The 20,250-nt window shown below is 38.6% G+C and overlaps 1 protein-coding gene across 1 annotated transcript in view; it reads right to left on the reverse strand.

Annotated features, from left to right (window-relative positions):
* Positions 1-17,790, reverse strand: part of LOC121506371 (midkine-B-like) — a 35,992-nt gene extending 18,202 nt beyond the window's left edge. The window contains exon 1 of the mRNA XM_041782151.1: positions 17,737-17,790. The gene's annotated coding sequence lies outside the window, so the exon portion shown is untranslated. The remainder of the gene's footprint in view (positions 1-17,736) is intronic.
* Positions 17,791-20,250: the final 2,460 nt, after the last annotated feature.

Here is a 20,250-nt window from a genome sequence, read left to right on the forward strand (position 1 = left end):
TAGTTTAACAGACTCTCACCCTGGCTAATTTGAAAAACAAATCTAACTATTTAACTCTGTGCATCCATAATTGTTATCTTGCAACACCACAAGAACTTGTAGGTTTGCCATGATTTTGTGATCTCTTGTCTCCAGCTGTTTTGTGCTGGAGCAAACAATGGTAACCTGACACGCCAGATCGACTGTTTCCATATGCATTCAATGGATAAATGTCATGTTCATCAGGGAAAGCTCCCATAGAAAGTGTTTGAGAAGGGCAGGACTGTCAAAAATATTCTCATAGGTGACTGGAGGTATATTCTTGTGTCTGTTACATTCATGACGACCAGTCATAGGGACAAGAAAAAATGATGTTGTAGGCATGTGCTAAGCTAGAGTTGGCAGGTTACCACTGCTGTAGATTGTTGATGGAAGAGCTTCTCTTGATGTCAAGGCCAGTCGGTAGAGACAAGCTTTCGGTGTGGCTCTTTGCTGTTGTTTTAAAATGTGGTCCAGTTACGATTAAACTGCCGCTTTCCTACAGCTACATCCGAGCTAATTGCTAGTTGCTGATAATGATTGCTAGAAAAGAGTGGAAACATCTTTTTCATCATAAAAAGCTGTTTAGCTCTCTGTGCTTAATTCCATAAAGAAATGTTGTCCAGTTCTGACTAAACTGCCGCTTTGGCTACATCCAAGCTAATCACTCCACTAGCAGCCATTGTGCACAGCCACTCACTTTACAACTAACCCTTTCCCCCTGTAAGTGACAAACTCATGCAAAAGCAGATCAACAGAAGAGTGAAAACATCTTTCCCATCATAGGAAGCTTTCAGTGTTGTTTTTATTCTTCATGTCATGCAAAAATGTGGTCAAGTTCTTGTAAAACTGACGCTATACTAGGGCTATATCTGAGCTAATCACTGCACTGGAGGCTGCCATTGCAAACAGCTGCGAGTAAAGCTAAACCAAACACATAGCTACTGCCTCGTCCTCCTCATGACTCTGATTAGTCTGAACAGTGTTCATTTCGGCACTAACGTTGTGGATTGGAGCTTTTCAAGATGGATTTGCCTGATGACAGAGACTGAATGGCATCTATTTGAAGGCTCAGTTTAATGAGTAATTAATGAGAAAGAGTTTATATGGATAGGTTTAGGCATGAGGAGTGATTGTTTAAATTATAGAAACACTGTGTGGGTTAAGATAACAACAGAATATTGACTTTTCATTCCACAGAGGACATGACTGTGGGGCAGGAATCCTGTTTTATTTCACTCATCAGTCACCCCCCTGCTGCCTCCTAAGTCCACTATAATCAGTCTCTCTGCTTCCTCCTCAGTGAGATCTCCAATTTACTTACAATTCTGTAAGTATCACCAGTTAAAAACATGGTGATCACTCAAAGAGATCAAAGTATTATATGAATATAAATAATCATGGATGGAATGCCTTTTTGTGGTGTTCATGATATTAAATTTTACAAACCCTCCGTGCTGAAATGTTGTCCACATCCTGCTGGGACGATCTTAAAGGACTGGGCTACAAACCAGCAACAACCCCCACCCTCACCACCCTGTTTGGACTTGTTAGTGAGTTCCCACAGGACCCCCTGCTGCAGAGGATTAGCTTGTATAACAGGTTTAACTCTGAAAATATTGTTGCACATTGTTGTGCCAGTGCTGGCTTAGTTTGCATCCTGTGTCCGGTGCCAGGCAGCAAGGTGCTCTGGCTAATCAAAACTTTGCACACCTTGAATCCCTGACACTAAAGTCTGCACATGAAGCCAGAAATATAGCTGTCTGGACTAAGACCTGAATATTGACAGCTGAGTAAAAGGATTTATATAATCAGCCTAACTCCACCTTAAAATCACTGCAAGAATCAAAGGACTTCTGCTGAGAAAGATACAGAAACTCTGGAGCGTCATTGTTTACTGCAGCATTCCAGTAAATCAGACACTTTAACGGCTATTTATTCATTTAAAATGTACTTATGCACCACAGAGACCTATCTACCAGTATTCACCAGACTTACACTCACCAGCCTACATATGACCATTTTAACTTATTTATACCAATTTCTGCCATTTTTTCTGTCAGAGTTAAACCTTTTTTGACAATGTAATATCAATTTTTCATGCCATTTCACCAAATTTCTACCCATTTTTGCCAATTTAAAGCCATTTCATCCACTTTTTCATCTCCTATTTAGTGGCAAAGACAGGCATCTTTGCCACTTTAACCCATTTTTGCTTATTTTTTGCAACTTTTATCTAATTTTTCCACTTCTTACCCAATTCTGCTACTTTAAATATTCATTTTCACAACCTTTTCCACAATTTTTTGCCATTGACCCATTTAAGCAATTTTGAACTCATTTTCACTCAGTTTTTAACAAAAGGCTGTTAACTACAGCACAAAAGAATAAAAATCACTGGTAAGAGTGGTTATTCTTCAGGTTAAATATAAAATATGGTTTTCACAGCTTAACTTTACAATGGACCATGATTTTGTTGACCTCTATGGGCCCCCAGGTTGGCTGGGCCCCAGAAAGCTCCCCCTTTAACCCCCTTATGGACAGCCTTGTCTCCACATGACTGTTCTTGAATGTGCATGGCTGTTCAACCACCTTCAGGTACAGTGGGATTTTCCGGTCTCTGGCACTTTTATTTCGCAGGCCAGGCTTATCGATCAAAGTTCATATTGTTAGCCTCATAGCATAATTAGCTAAGTCATTTTTTAGGCCTAAATGTGATATCTGCCTAACTCTACTCTCCTAATGCTGTTGAGTCATTGTGCCCTACTGCTGATTTCCTTAGCCAATCAGAGTGCTTGTTACAGTCCATAATCACTATATGCCTAAATCATACATTAATTATTAGGCCACTTTTATTTGTTATGTGGTCCTTGTTGTGGCTTTTCTTTTTTAAGAAACACATCTGGAATATGACTTAGGCAATTATGCTATGAAGCTAAATATGGAATGGGCGTAAAAGTACCAATCCTTTCAGTTTGACTTTAAAGTTATAATTCTGGATCGGCAGTTCTTTAGTAGATGGTTGGTGACGATGTTTAAACAACAAAATAGTTTTCTATCTCAGCACAGTCTCACATGTTTTTCTCTGAGTCCCAGCAAACATGACGAGTAAATGACAGTGTATTTTGCACCGGTTATTTCCTAATTTAATCTGGTCCAGTGAAGAGGAAAGAAAGCATTCGTCCTCTTTCTAAGACACACTCAGTCCAGCAGAAATAACGTCTCATATCATCCTGACCCCGCAGAAATCTTGTCTTTGTCTGCTTTCATGTTTGTGAGGGAGTCAGAGCGTGGTTTCAGGACTGTTTTTTTACCCGCTCTATCTTTTGGCGGATGGACCTCTCGGCACTGACAGAGATAATCAGAGCGGAGAGGAGAGAGTCACTTCGGGGAGTTTAGGCTTTTCTCTCTCTGTTGACCGGGGTTTTTCTCTCTGATAGGGAAAGAATCTCACAATCCCACTGCGGCTGAAGAAGAATTTTAACATCTTTAGAATTGTTCTGTCTTTACTTCTTTTTATCTTCGGACTATACACACGATGATTGATATCAAAGAGCTTAAAAAAAAAAAAAATAACCAGCTCGAGTTTCTCCAAGGCGAGTGGCAATCAAAGATAAAGTTTGAAAAAAAACATCTTAAAGTATTAAAAAGGAGTTTAAGACTACAACTCAGGCTGTGTTTTGCACTGGGACTATGTGGGTGTTGTCAGATTCTGATTCAGATCCTAATTTTAAACTACAGACAGCAGCTTGGAGAAAAACAGAAGCCTCTTGTCAAATAAACCAGGATGTTAACAAGGCATTTAAATGTCAATAAATCGATTCTGTACAGCATGAACACTGTCACAAACAAGAACATACTCTGCAGATTAAACTAGGGATGTTCCAAGGTGAATAATTTTATTTTATCCATAGCAGATTTGATCATGTCATAACCATCCAAGTAGAGCCAACTGAGAGTGAAACATCAATATGAGGACACAAGTTTGTATGACCAGCCTCGTTAGAAGAAAAACATGGGAAAAAACTACATTACCCATCATGCTTCAGCATCACAGAAACCATTGAGCTCAGGACCCACCTCAACTTTGGACTCAAATTCAGATCATAATTTTCTGAACCTCAGAATATCATCTCTGCTTTTTGCAGATGACGTGCTTCTGTTGACTTCCTCGGTTGGGGTCCTGCTCCATATGTAAGGTGGGTGTCCCTGTGGTAAAGTAACTGAATTTTCCACACATGTTAACCCTCACTCAGAGATGCAGTGATTAGAGGTCAAAGGTCGTTCAGTCTCATGATCAGCTGTTTCTTATAACATGCACTATAGGAAACACCACAGCGTGTGTGTGCCCAGTGTGAGGAACATCTGTGACGGCAGGTTTCCTCCCAGGAGAGTCAGGGTACCAGGATCTCTGTGCTGCAGCTGCTTTCCTCCTGGGGTGCAGATAGATAAAGGGCTTTAGCACTAGGCCGTGTTTTAATGAGTGAATGACTCAGTTTTAATTAACAGTTTTAGAGCACCTGCAGCGCACAGATACATACTGTTATGTTAAGACTGTGCTTGTCTCTGTGCTTGATACTGTTTTCAAATTATCTTCCAATTCAGTATGTATCAGGATTTCAGTGTGTAAATGATGAGATTATAGCTGATTTCTTCACTTCTAAACACTGAAAAAATGAACTATACTTGTCCAGAGACTGTGTATTACTGAGTCATAATTGCAGAAACTTTTCAGATCACACTAGGGATGCACAGATGCATCAGTTCAACATTGGCCATTGAGCTGAGCTGAATTAGTGGCTGTCAGAGTCCTGCAGGGGTCCAATTCTGCAAACCCAGATCTGTGAATAACAGTGTCGCCCAACCGGACCTGAGATTAAATACATGCTACATGCAGCCACCCTCTTTGACTGTTTTTTACCAGCCATGAAATCAGTTTATCAGTAACAAGGATGCTGCAAGTCTCCTGATATTTACACCTTGAGTATATTATGCACACAAGTGAGCAGTGATAAATATCATCGCCTTTTCTTTCTTTCACATGTAAACACACATAAAGACACGCTCACAAATGCATGCATACTTCAATGAACAGATGCCTCTGAATTTCTCGAGTTATGAGAGTTTTTACCCATGTTTGTACCCATGAAATTACATAATAATATTCTCGACCCGTTGCTCAGCATTGGTCACCCATCAGGTCTCGAAAGCCTCCTTCAGTAACCAGGTGGCTGACGTCCATCAGGCTTTGTCAGGTATTCTCTACAGTCTTTAGGCATGACATGCTGGAAAGGAGCCACCAGCTGGATTTGAAGTTTTCAGCTTGTGACCCCAAAAGAGAGGGCACCCCAACTGTACCTGAAGGTGGTTGAATACACCCATGCACGTTCAAGAATAGTGATATGCTGACAAGACGGTCAATAAAGGGAATAAATGGGAGAGCTTTGTAAAGTTAATATGAATATATTATTTGTTTTACCTGAATAAAAACCACTTTTATCAAAGCAATAAATAAAGATTTTTTTTATGTGTGCCGTAGTATGTAGCCATCTTAAATATGTAAATTCCTTTTCTTTGAAACAGAAATTTAATGGATAAAGAATGGCATAAATTGGCGGAAAAAGTGGTGAAATGGGATTAAAAAAATGTCAGAAATGGGTTTAAAGTGGCAAAAATTAATGAAAAAAGTGCTTAAATGGGATTAAAAAGTGGCAAAATGGGTTTAAAGTGGCAAAAATTGGTGAAAAATGTGTTGAAATGGGATTAAAAAGTGGCAAAAATGGGCAAAAAACATGGTGAAATGGGATTAAAAGGTGGCAGAAATAGGTGTTAAGCAGAAAAAATGGTGAAAAAGGTAGGAAATTGGACTAACAAGCATCAGAAATGGGTTTAAAGTGGCAAAATGGGCAAAAGAAAGTGATATGTGGGAAAGTGGGTGACAAAATGGTGAAAATGGGTAAATAGTGGTGACATTTGTGAAAAGGCAATAATAGGCATAAAGAATTTGTTTAGAAGTGGCAAAAATGGCCAGAAAAAGTGGTGGAAAGGGTTTAAAAAAAAAAAAAAGAGGCTCCAAAGTGGAAGAAATGGGCCGAAAGTAGCAAAAATATTTCAAAAGTTGTGAAAGTGGTGGTAAAAAGTGACTACAACAGGTTAAAATGTGGCAAGACTTTGATTTTTGACTTTGATTTCAGCATAAATCTCAGCAAATGTGTATATTTTACATTTAACTCATTTTATTTATTTATTTTAATAAACACTGGTAGAATATACAGTTGAAATCATTTCTAAAATATTCTTATGTTTTAAAGGCATCTGGCGACCCCCTCTCAGTGTCCCACGTCCCACTAGGGGGTCCCGACCCCCATGTTGAGAACCACTAGCTTAGAGGACAGCAGCCTCTGTATGTGGAGTGCCACCAGGAGAAACGTTCATATCATATCATTCTTCTTTGTGAGTGAATTTCTTGTATAACTTTTGTCTTCTTTCAACACCTTAACTTGTTGCGTTACATAAAGATAACACTCACAGCCTCTTATTGGAAAACCACTTAAATTGTGAAGTTGTGGTTCTTGAATCAAGGCTGAAGTGAACTTTGTGTCCAGTGAATGCATGATTTAAAGTCAGTATGGTGGGTAATATTTTCTATGGAGAGAGCAGGGTTACTGACTTTGACCTCTTCATAAGAGAATTTAAAGTGAGGTCTCATTTGAATGCCATCATATTAAATGTAGAGGTCTTTGTCTGCAGCACAGGGCCAGCTTTAACACAAATAACCTTTAATTTTAATGTCTGCAGAGCTGGCATTTAGCACAGACCGGCTCTTATGTGACACCACACAGCCTCTGCAGAATGAAAACGCTGACAGGAGGAATTTCTCTGGCATGTTCTCCCTTTTTTATCTGAATAAGTGTGCTGTGAAAGAGAATAAATTCATCCACAGCCACCCGAGTTTGTAGTTTGGATTCTGACAAAATTATTAAAAAGGCGGTCGGGGATAAGGCTGGAGAGCGGCTGAAGCTGTGTGTGCAAGTGTGTGTGTTGCTGTTGACTTGGTAATTAGGGATTTTGGAAAGCAGCTGAGCGGAAATGACTTTTTATTCGGCCCTGTGTGACCCACTAACAACATCGCAGAGGCTGCAGAGACAGAGGGGGAGTATGCAGGTATATATTGGCAAATCATGCTGAAATGTATCTTTCATTATGCCCTGATTTATAAAGGAGCAATGCAACAAGTATCCCAGCACTGCCATATTTTTGGGATCAGCTGTTTGGCTAATTGCACTCATGCTTCCATATTTAAACTGCTTAAGTCTGACTATACTTTGCTGTTCCCTCTGCAAGCTGCTTTTGCAACCCTCCTCCACCCCAGCACCTCATTTATGCCACATCTGACCTAATCAGTGTCATTCTGTTTTCATTGATTTCTGCTTTGTTTGGGTTTATTGCTGCTTCTCTCCCTGCCTCAGGCTTTCCTTGTAGGCACTGGAAGACCAGGAATGTGTGCTGTTCCTGCTTGAAGCTTTCCACATCGGCTCGTAGAATGGAACAGCCAAACATAGATAACAGATAATTGCTCATAAAGAGAAATTAATAACCATTTCTTGACTAAATGGTTCTGACTGATCTGCATGTTAATGTTCATACTGAGGCAATTATCCTCTCTGAGTTTCCTGCTGAGTCAGAAACATCTGGAAGAAGTCATGTCCTCTTAAAACACGAGATTACAGTGAGACCGCATCAATTTAAAATTTACTGAGGTTTAATCCAGCGGGTGCAGACTGCTGTGTCACCAACCACGAACTCTGACTTCATTATTCAGACAACCATGAGTCAACACTTCCTGCAAATGTTTCAAGCTAAAAGTCTTCCAGTAAAAAGAGGAATTACATTTATCCTCTCAGGGCTGGTAATGTGGAACATCTGTGTTCATCTTGAGGTACACCAAAGTTTAAAGAAACCACAGGCTGTTCCTCTGATTCTCTCTCCTGTAAGGAAACATTTTGCCAGTGAGATTATTGTCTCAGTCTCTTGTTTTAAGGCCTCTCACATACAGCAGAACTTTTGCTGCAGTTCCTCCTTGTGTTGATTCCATCACAGCTACAACAGGATGATTTCTGGCTGTTAGCATTAGCAGCGCTAGCTCTAAGTGTCGGTAATGTTTACTGTCTGCACTGTCTATGGAGCCTTGCATTACTCAGCCCAGCCTGTTATCCATAAAGACTCACTGTAGATTCTACAATCCCAGATATGAGTAGGCCTGACCTGGCATATCTGTTTTCATATTTGGTTCCAATTCAGTAAGTATGAGGATCTCCATGGGAGATTTTTGCCTGATTTCTTCACTTCTGAACACTGAAAAGTGACAAAAAAGGCTCCAAAGTGAAAGAAATGGGCTTAAAGTAGCAAAAAATATTTCAAAAATGGTGGGAAAAAGTGATGACAACTGGTTAAAATGTGGCAAATTTTGTTTAAAGTGGCAAAAAAAAGGGTAAAAGAGGCAAAATTGGTGTGAAAAGTGGTAAAAAGTGGAATGAATAAAAACTTCAACATTTGTACTCAGTACTTCAAGAACAGTGGTGTGCTGTCAAGGCAAGAAAATAAGAGGGAATAAAGGGGAGAGCTTTGTAAAGTTAAGCTGTGATAACCATAGTTTATTTGTTTTACCTGAATAATAACCACTCTTATAAACACAACAAATATATTTCTTTATTATTTTGTGCCATATAGCTTTCTTACAAATGTAAATTTCTTTTCCTAAAAACAGAATTAAAATGGGTTAACAAGAGCAGTATTGGCAAAAAAGGTGGTGAAATCAGATTTTAAAAGTAGCAAAAATGGATTAAAAAAAGCTAAAAAATAGGCCAAAAGGGGGTTTAAAAGTGGAAAAATGGGTTTAAGCCAACATAAATAGGTTAATTAAAGCAGAAAAATAGGGAGAAACTGATTGAATTGGTTAAAATGGCAAAAATGGGCAAAACAAATGGTGAAATGTGGTTAAATGGGTGTAAAATGAGATGAAAAGGGGATTATAGTGGCAATAAATGGTTTTACAGAGGTAACAATAGGTATAAAGTGGTATAAATTGGCAGACAAAGTGGTGGAAAGGATTAAAAAGTGCCAAAAAATTGCTCCAAAGTAGAAGAAATGGCCCTAAGATAGCAAAAATATGTCAAAAGTGGTGGGGAAAAGTGATTACAAATAGTTAAAATGTGGCAAAATTGGTGTAAACTGGCAAAAATGCGCAAAGGAAATGGTGTAATGTTGTTAAATGGCTTTATAAAGTGATGAATATGGTTTAATAGTGACAACAAATGGTTAACAAAGGCAACAATCAACAAAAAGAGGCAAGAATTGGCAGACGTATCTGCAAATTGTGCTAAACTAAAGTAATTTAGCCTAATTCAGGGATTATTCACATGCCCAAAGTTACAGCATACAGACAAACTCATCCGGAGTGAAAAAAATCAGTAGAATATCAGGCAAGGACAAATAAAATAACAGGATCTATCATCTAAGAGTGGTGTCATGGTTAAATTTAAGTACAAAAGACCATTTTCTTTGTTTTAATTGTTATTAGCTAATAAAAAAAAATGCTACAAATATCATTAAAAAAAATCTTGAACCCATTTTATTAAGCTTTTTAATGTCAAATACTAATTTACAGCTCCTTTATGCCCAGCAGACAGGAGCAGATGCTGAAATGGTCACCTCTATTTAGGAAATATAGGATGTCTTGTGGCTCTGGAATGGGTATAAATGAAAAACCAATTCTAAACTGAATTGTGATCCCAGAATCAGAATTGAATCAAATCGGAGAAACTTAAAGAGTTACATCTGTACGGTCAGCATCAAGAGAAATGCCTAGAAACTGTGCATTATCGTCAGCATATTATTGATACCAGCAGATATTGGCTTCAAAGTTTTATTATCGGTATCAGCAGACAGGAACATTTCTGAACATACTGGCTGTGATTATTGGCCTTTCTCTGCTGTAAAATTAGCCTATCATTTGCTGTGAATACCAGTCTATATCTGCTGTAATTGTTGGCTTAATTTGGCGATAGATAATGGCCTATACCAGCTGTAAAATCAGCCTATATTTGCTGGAAATATCAGCCTATATCTAATGTAAATAGCAGCCTGTATCTGCCATAAGTACTAGTCTATATTGGCTGTAAATATCTGTAACATGTATGAATATTTTCATGGAGTTTAGGCAGGATTAACAGACCAAAATCAGCTGAAGTCTGTGGCTTGGTTCATTTTCATTCCTTCCAAGTATTCCCAGTGTGCTCTTCAGACTGGAATTTGTGTTTAGTCACCTTTAAACTTTAAAACTTTAAAATGTTTTTCTTAATTTTTTATTATTATTTTTTTAAGATTTATTTTTGGGCCTTTTCATGCCTTAATTAGATAAAGAAAGGACAGTGGATAGACTTAGAAATGGAGAGGGACCCGACTGCAGTCAAGATGGCCAACATGGGCGTCGCTATACATCCAATCCATGTCTGAAGTCCCAAGCGGAAGTTTCTTCTTTGTGTTGGACTCAGCTGCCAGAGTTTGTCAGTCTTTTTCGCGCCTAAGACTAACCCTTGGTGCTGGATCTCAAATATATCACCTTCCCCACTGCCTTACCCTGAACCTAACCATTCGGGTTTTAATGCCTAAGCCTAACCTTAGACGTATGGACTTCCGGTATGGATTGGATGTATGTCGGCCATGGGGAAAAGAGTGAGGAAAGACAGGTGGTAAAGAGCCGTAGGCCAGTTTCAAACCCAGGCTGCCATGGTGCGCATCTTAAACCACTCGACCATCTGTGCTTTGTAAAATGTGTTTTGAGGACCGAGTTTTAATGACTGGAACTGCACTTACATAAATAATGATATCAATGAATTTGTAAAAATCTGCGTATCGGATATCTGCATGAATCCAGTTTTGTGTATCCCTACTAGACTGCTTCATCTAGAAGAGGGAAAAACAATCCTTAATGCCACAGAGCTGCTGTGTGGCTTCTGCAGACTTTAAAATCAGAATTTGTAGTTATATCTTTTAACCAAATGAAGCACTGAGCCAAGACTGTGGCTGCACCATCAAATTACAGGCAACTTCAGCATTAAGTTCACCTTTAACCTGGTTGATCCTTCCTTGATGAATCTCCACAGTGGTGACCTTTGCTAACCTGACACGCCAGATGGATTTGTTTCACACATCCATCTGGGAAAGCTTCAATAGGAAACGTTTGAGAAAAGGCAGAGGATTTGAAAAAAACTTGGAGTGTGATTGGATGAACATTCTGTCACATCTCTACAGGCAAATAAGAGCAACAAAACACGTGACGTAGCAGCTATCGAGTTGCGCGTGCGCAGCTAGTGAGGAATAACGGGAAACATGGCGACTATAAGTACTCAAATTTTGTCGTTTTTGAAAAGAAAACAACTCACTGCTGTTCTTTGTTCTTCTTTTAATGAAGAAATGTTGTCAAGTTCTGATAAAACTGGCACTTTAGCAGCATCCGCGCTAATCTCTTCCTCCATAACTACACCAGCTCTTGCTGCTGCTTGTTGACGTCAGGACTCTGCTGCGCCCGAAGTACTGCCTGCTGATTGGTCCTGTCACTCCCTAACCGGGCCAAAACGGTTCAGATGGGAGCTTTGCAAGATGGATTTGCCAGTGAGAAACAAGGAAACGGGCGTTTCCATCTGCTTTGCAAGGTTAGACCTTTGCAGTACGCCTCCATAACAAGAATTGGCATTGCGACTTTTATGCCAGTTCTAGGTCCTGACGGCACATCTCCTGATTGTTTGGTGCACGGTAAACTATAGCGGCTGAAACCAAACCCTGAGCTGGATCATCTGACTAGAAAATAACCAGATGCCATTCTGTCAAGTTTTATATGCATCACTGGCTACGTTTACATAAGAGCTTTAATTCCCCTTTCATTCAGAATAAAAATTAAACCCTCTTTAAAAAGATTAAAAATGACCTTGTAAACACCTAATTTCAGATGAAAATGACCATTCCAAATTAAACTTAAATCCGAAGTAGGTGGCTGGTTTATTCTAATTTTTAATCCGAATTGAATAATTCCTCGATCGTGTAGGCGTTCATTCCGCTTTAAAATAATTCCGGTCGTTCTGCACATGCTCATTCCCTTGTCCTGTCGCGATGACGCACATATTCTGCACCAGCAGGCACATATTCCAGGATGGCTGCCTGAAGCAAGCATTGGACTCGAGTCGAGAATTTTTATTTAATAAGAGCCTTAGAAGATATGGATATGATGAAAAGAGTGGATGGACGGAAGCATAAAAATGCGGACTTACTTATTATGTACTTATAATGTGGTCTTCCATGTTGTAGCTGAAAAGAAAAGAAGCAGGAACTGGAGTTTGTTTTCCTCTGGTAGACGTAAATACGTCACGTCTGCCCCCTGTCCAATCAGAACCCTTCCCAACCCCCAGACCTGAAGCGTAAATGAATAAAGGTGATTAAGCGTGTTTTCCATGTAAGTCTCAATTTGGAATTACTATTTCCATGTAAACGCGAAGGAGAATATTTTAATTCTGAATTATTTAATTCTGAATAATTAATTCCGAATTAAAACATATCATGTAACCATGGCCAGTGTTCATTAGCTGACTGCAACAGTCAGTGTAGGACATCACAGCTTGATAGCATTAGCATCAAGCCACACTTAAGCGTTATTGCAAGCTGAGGGAGATGATTCTTCTCCCCACAGGATGCACCAACTCCAACTATGAGGTTACAGCCTGGCGATTACTAAGCATTTGGTAATCCCACCAGCTCTGCACTCTTGTCCAAATATGGCCTCCGAAAGGCAGACAGTTACCACAAAACTACCAAACTTTTGGCCTCAGAAAAGTTGTCCAAAATGGATGGATAAAAGCAAAGAGGTTACATCTAAGGTACGCCCAGAAACATCTTACTTTGATTATTTTTCACCATATTCATAAGGAAAGGCAGGCTGTTAAGTGCCTGATTTATAAGAAAGCATTTAGAATTTCATCAATAAAACGTAACAGTCTTACTGTGGATACATCCCTGTTTCAGACATGGATCTGTTTCTCTCTGAGGTGAGCCGACTACCTGAGGATTTATCACCGTGAACATGGGTGTAAATTACCGCAGACTGGCTCATAAACACTCACTTTGGGAGCTGTAATCGTTTGTACAATTAACTTTTATGGTGCTGCATCTGTCTTCTTCCTTGCTCCACTTTCTAGCCGTGGCTGGCCCGTCTGTGTCAGCAAAAACAGCAAAGCTAATAACGATGTTAAATTCTCCAAACCCTGAGCGAATGCCCTTTCTACCTCTCTCTTTTTCCCCTGCCTCACATGTGCGCACAAACACTCGCACTGAAAATGTCCCAAATACTCAAAGCAAAACACAACAAAGCCATTTTTATCAGCAGGAAGCATAAAAAAACATCCATTTCTAACCAGAAAAATATGCAACAGTAGCTAAACCGCTGCATACACACACACATTGACATGCCTGTGTACTACAGTAATAACACAACACACACTCAGTGTAAACGGGGTAAAAAAAACAGCTTTAGTTGCAGTATTTTGGAGTTTGAGTTGTGGGGAGAGTGCTCGGATCTGGCACAAGAAATGGGACAATTACATAAAGACTAATAAAACCCAGTGGGCAGATTATCAGCAGCAAACACAACGGGTTAGAGAAGAGGCAGCCGAAAAGTTTACACGCTGCGGAGCCTGATATCATATGAAATTTGATTTATTCTTAATAATCTGTGTTTATTTTTAACACCCCGCTCTGTAAGCTGAGACAGAAAACGCTCTCTTATGAATGTAAACAAGCACTACAAAAGTCTGAGCTACAGCTTACCAACATTTTGCTCTATCAGTGTTAGACACACCACACTTTAAGTTCAATTATGGTGCCTTCCATCACACTTCCTCTTTTGAAACAGTTTTGATAATTTCTTCCTTAAAGTTAAGGCAACATAAATCTAAAAATAAATGAATGTTACCATCCAGGTATGGCTCTATGCTTTGACTAATAAACGTTCTGTTTATTCCTTTGAACTGGGAATATCCTTGCTTATAAAAAAGGTGTTTGTAGCATTTATGACCAGTATCCAGGGGCGTAGCTAGGGATTCTGGGCCAACAGAAAGGAAGGTACTCAGGGTCCACCCTTAGCTGGCTGTCTTTTCCTCTTCTTCACAACTCTAAGACAAACTTCCATTTTTACTGCTTTCTTCTCCTCCATCATCCCCATCTTGCTCTCTGTCCCTGCTTTCATCTCCTCAAGCATGTCCCTGCTTTCTTTTTCCTTCACCATTCTCATCCTGATCTCTTTCCCCGTTTTCTCCTCCACCATCCCATTCTTGCTTTTTTCTTCTCCACTATCTTAATCTGGATCTCTGTCCCTGCTTTCTTCTCCACCATCCTCATATTGCTCTCTGTCCCTGCTTTCTTTTCCCTTCATCATCCTCATCTTGATCTCTGTCCCATCCTCATCTTGCTCTCTCTCCCTGCTTTCTTCTCCTCCACCATCGTCATCTTGATCTCTTTCCCTGCTTTTTTCCTCCTCCATCATCCTTATCTCGCTCTGTGCCCCTGCTTTCTTTACCCTCATGCCCTCACCCTTCTTTGAGAAGAACCTTTTGAGGAGTTGTTTACTCATTCTGCCTCTTTTCTCTTTCTTTTTTGTAACAGGCACCTGATTTTAAGTGCTTAGGTGGTATCACTCCTCACATTACTCCTCTCCAACAAAAACAAACAAAACCACACTTTTTATTCCAAGTGTCTCAAGGACCCCTCATGCTGTTGGCCTGGTTAATCAGTACGCTTTTTCCCCTGTGCTACACCCACCCTCATCTGAATCATGCCTGAGACCACCTCCCCATGTCTTCTCATGCCTGGGTGCACTCAGATCTGGGACCACGCCCCTAGTTGGAAAGCCAACTAACACTATGCACTAGCTGCTAGGTCTTAACAGTGTGGTTCAGGAAACAATAATCCCATTCATTTTCTCCATAGCTGATTTGATTATCAGCCATATCATCAGAAGTATCCGATAAAGACTTCCCATGAGCTACCTGAGTGTTAAATGATCCTCCTGTCACAAGATGTCAACCTTGTTTTAAGAAAAGCAGTTTATTTGCGATCACAGCCAAAAGTACTACAATACCGACCAACTCTTGAACACCACAGCGACGTCTCTGAGTAGTGGGGTGTTCCGTTACCATGGAAATGCTTACTGAGCCTGGGAACAATGGTTGTCACCTGTTGATGATGACAATACATGCTGCCACAGTATGTATTACAACCAGTGCTGTCAAATGATTAAAAATTTTAATCAGATTAATCACAGGGTTGCTGTGGATTAATTTTGATTAATCATGATTAAATAACATTCATTTTTAATCTATATTAATCACATTTCATTTTGCAAGCTTGGTGACGTGTTGGCCAAAGTGCTAACAGAATCCCTGACGAACATATGCTTCGTGTTAATGTGGTATTTTAATCTGCTTCGGTGAAAAGAAAACTCCTTCCTGCAGAATGTGCATAATACTTTATGTCAGACTGTTCCGTCCTGGGGTTTTTTTGTACTCGAATTTTCCAACAAGAGGGCCAATGTGCTGTTTAGTGTCTTCCATATCAAGTTGGTTGGTCACTACCGGATCAACGGCCCATTTGCGCATGCACGGCGGCATGCTTGCCAGTAACCCTACTTGGACAAACTGCCTGAAATGCATTGCCAGAGATGTTTAAGGAGTTTTGAGTCATTCTGTGCTGTAGATGGGTCAATTGCATTAAAATTTTTAATCAGATTAATCATGATTATGGATTAATCCGCATTAACAGGTTAATTTTGACAGCCCTAAATACATTATCATTTCACATCTGATGACTATTATAAAGATACGTTTAAGCTTCAAAAGCTATCAGTTACAATGAATCGCAATGGATTGTGGGATATATAATCCATCCTCCTTGTATAGAAATATGTATACAGTCTTGTACCCTTGCCTTTTTTCTGTATTCCAATGCCTCGGGTGGCTTGTGAGCTTGGTTCAAGCATTTAAAGTGTTGTATTAAAGATTTCATGAAAATGTCTATAGGGGAATGAATGGGTTAATTTGCCTCCACAGCCAGCACTGCTGAAAAGTGGGCGGGCACTGTTGAACTCTAGTAAAGCTCAGTCAGTTTAACTATAAATGTCATTCTCTATGAGTTTTTTAAAGAAACATCCCCATGTATTATGTTGAATGCTTTTATTATGAAACAGTCATATCAGGAAGTTATGAGTTTTCAGTAGCAGCTGGGCACAACTCAGCAGGGGAGATGTGAAGCTTACACTAGGCCCAGTTGTTCCATTTACATCGAGTCTATAAGCCACATGGTGTCAGAGTTAATGTAATGAATAGGAGCTTTTCTGGCTGAAAACTGCTTTCACACCTACACATGCATTCACTGAGGGCAGAGTTTACTATGTAGAATTGGCTGTCAGTATTAGCTGATCCCAACTTTTCACTTCCATACCAATTTACACTCCACTGATGAAGCATTGGGTGTAAGTGTCTGTGACTGCAGGAGCTGGGAATTGAACCAACAACCTTACAATTACGAGACACCCGACTCTATCTACTAAGCCAGAGTCGCCAAAGTTAACGCAACAATAGATGTCATTCCCTATAAGTTCATAAAAGAAACATTCCCATGTATTATGTTGAATGCTTTTATTATGAAACAGCCATATCAGGAAAATATGGGTTTGCGGTAGCAGCAGGGGAGAAATGAAACTTACAGTCCCAGTTGTTCCATATATATCAAGTCTATAAGCCATATGGTGTCAGAGTTAGTGCAATGAATTAAAGCTATCCACTAACCCTTTATGCTGAAAACAATCCATCAAAATAAACAGCAGTAGATGAGGATGAAGGAACGTTTTTAATTCTGGTCTGATCGTGCTGCTTGATAGTGTTAGAATCCTAGGTAGCTAAACTTCAGCTCTGCACTCAACAGGTGCTGCTTCCACCATGCTACGTGTAGCACACTTAGCTACCTAGTAGGCAGCTACCGCTAATATAATTCTTGTAGAAAAGTGAAAGGTCAGCGCTAGACTCTGAGACAGCATGCAGAACAAGCTATGATAACAATCAGTAGAGCTCTGGTAAACAAGTTTCTAACATTGTAGTCGATGCTTCCTGTTGCATTTTACCAACCCAACCTTCAGTTATCAATTCAGATCTGTTAATCTTTACGTCACTAAATATCTTTATTATAACCATTTCAGGCCCATGATGTTTATCTTGTTTTTCCTAGTGTGTCTCATGTGTTTAAAATGTTCTTAATGGCCTGTTTGTCATTGTTAAACACCAAAAGTCACATGTTTTAAGAATCTTGACTAAAAGTCATATCATTTGCACCTAATAATCCATAAACATATTTCTAAGCTTCACACACCCAAACAGCTGAAATGGTTTGAGATAAACAATCTAAAAAGAATGCACAAAGCTTTCTAGCTTTCTAGTAGCTTTTTTTGAACAGGGTAAAGGAGAGGCAGATTTTCAGAGTGGAACCCAAACTTCTCTTTCTCAGTGCTGTGATTTTTTTAAGGCACAGATAGCAGAACACACCAGCTGAACTAAACCAAGTATTTTTGTCCTTTATGAAGAAACCAGAGATCAGAAATGAGGATGCAGGATGAGCACTTACTTGTTTGCCGGCCAGTTGTTGAAAGTCTCTCTGGGGAAAAGTTGCCTCCCTCTCTCTCTGTGTCTCTCTCATGCACCTCCCCTCGCCCGTCACCCCCTCACCCCCTGCTTTTGTCTCCCAAACCAGTTCATTCTGGTCACATTATCCCCGTTCACCCCTGGCCCTCACAAACACACAGACACTCACTGACTCATGTTCAGCAGGTCAGACGCTGCTAAAATTCTCCCCAAAGTTACGTCTGCACCTAAACTTAGTCGATCCAAAGATCCACATCAGCTTAAAAAAACACAGCGAGGAGAATCCCCTTTTCAGCTTCTGTTGTTTCTTTGATCGTTGTGTATTCTGTCTTATCGCAGCAGACTGAATCAATTCACGCCTCTGCTTTCATCTTATAGCCGTAATTTAGAGTCGATCTAAATCAAGGGAGAGCAGAGGCAGGAAACAGCAGAGAAAAAGAACCGTTTTTAAGCTAGAATGTGTCAGAGCTTTGATGGTATTTAAACAGGCCAAGAGGCATGATGGGAGAGTTTTTTTAAGGTCAGAACGCCAACTGCTCAGAGTTTTTCTCCAGCATGTCCTCAAATCTTCACGACCACACATGCTGAGTTTGAGCCAAGCGCTGCGGTCACAGTCAAACTTTCACAAGCTTGTTGATTTAATTTATAGATTGGTGGCTTCTACCCATGATTCCTTGGAGCCCCCTCCTCTACCCAAGACCCACACGATGTCAGAATCAACATCAGTTTTGATTTATGTCTAAAATTCTAAGAAAACAGGTCTAGACTTTGTATAAACTGAAGCTCATATCATATTTTTTATCTAAACTGGCCCACCAGTATGAGGTCTGCAGATTTCCTCCAGTATAAAACTTCAGCCTTGATGATTGAAAATACCCTTGATAAATCATAACAATTAAAAAGAGGAAAGAGGTGATAATTTTTAAAAAAGTCGGGAATTTGGGAAAAGAAATTTGTGTTTTCATTTCGTATTTTCTTCTTGCATCTCACAATTATGACGTAAAGTTATGGTTTTGACTTTTTATGTCATAATTTGATCTTTTCAAATCATGATTTTGACTTTAATCTCATATTTTGACCATTTAGATCCATCATTTTAGTTTTTAAATCATATTTTGATGTTTTAAACTCATGAACTTGAATTTTATCTTTATCTTATCTTACATTCTCAACTCCTAACTTTGAATTTTAATCCAAAATATTAACCTTTATCTCATTTTGACATTAAAAACTCATGATTTTGAACTTTAGCTTAAATTCTGACCGTTAAACTCTTGATTTAGAATTTTATCTCATATTTTCACCATTGAAAGTTTTGATTTTGAATTATTTTTCTCATATCTTCACCTTTCAACTCCCAAATATTAATCCCAAATATGGAACTTTTTGATTCAAATTGTTATTTTTTTATCTCATCTATCATTTCATCTCAAATTTTGACCTTTAAACTCATGGGTTTTATATTTTATCTCATCTTCTGACCTCTTAAACTCATATTTTTGAATTTTATCTCATATTTGACAGTTTAAACATATGATTTTATCAATTTTTCTCAAATTTTGACATTTAATTTTATGTGTTTTAAAATTTTTATCTCATCTTTTGACTTTTTTAAACTTATAATTTTGAATTTTATCTCATATTTTGAGCTTTAAAACTCATGCTTTTATGATTTTATCTCATATATTGACCTTTAATCTCATGTTTTTAAAATTTTATTTCATCTTTTGACCTTGTAAACTCATAATTTTGAAATTTTATCTCATATTTTGACATTTCAAACTCATGATTTTTTAAATTTTAACTCATATATTGACCTTTAAACCAATGGTTTTTTAAAACTTTTATCTCATCTTTTGACCTTTTAAAGTCATAATTTTACATTTTAACTCATATTCTGACCTTTAATCTCATGTTTTTTTTAATTTTATTTCATCTTTTGACCTTGTAAATTCATAATTTTGAATTTTATCTCATATTTTGACCTTAAAAACTCATGATTTTATAATTTTATCTCATATTTTGACCTTTTATCTTATGTTTTTTTAATTTTATCTCATATTTTAATCTTTTAGACTCATAATTTGGAATTTTAGCTCATATTTTGACCTTAGAAACTCATGATGTTATAATTTTATCTCACATGTTGACCTTAAAAACTCATGATTTTGAATTTTATTTGGTACTTTGAGTGTTAAAAAATCATGATTTTAACTTTGACTTTTTTTTAAATGATAAAAGGATTTATCATCAATCTTATGTTTTCTTTTTTCTTACAATTCATAAGTGGTGAAGATGAGGTTGACAGTTTATGGGAAATTTTGACTCAGTTAGACCCAGATTCAGCATTGAATTGATTGAGTGATGAAAACAGTTGAAGATTTTGCGAAACTGGTGTAAGGTGGCAAAAATTGGTGCAAACTGTGCACAATTGATGAAAAGCGCCAAATTGTGAAGGAAAAGTGATTTAAAAAGTGTCCCAAGTAAAAACTTTCAG

The sequence above is a fragment of the Cheilinus undulatus genome, linkage group 24 (genome assembly GCF_018320785.1).
Source record: "Cheilinus undulatus linkage group 24, ASM1832078v1, whole genome shotgun sequence".
Lineage (NCBI taxonomy): Eukaryota > Metazoa > Chordata > Actinopteri > Labriformes > Labridae > Cheilinus > Cheilinus undulatus.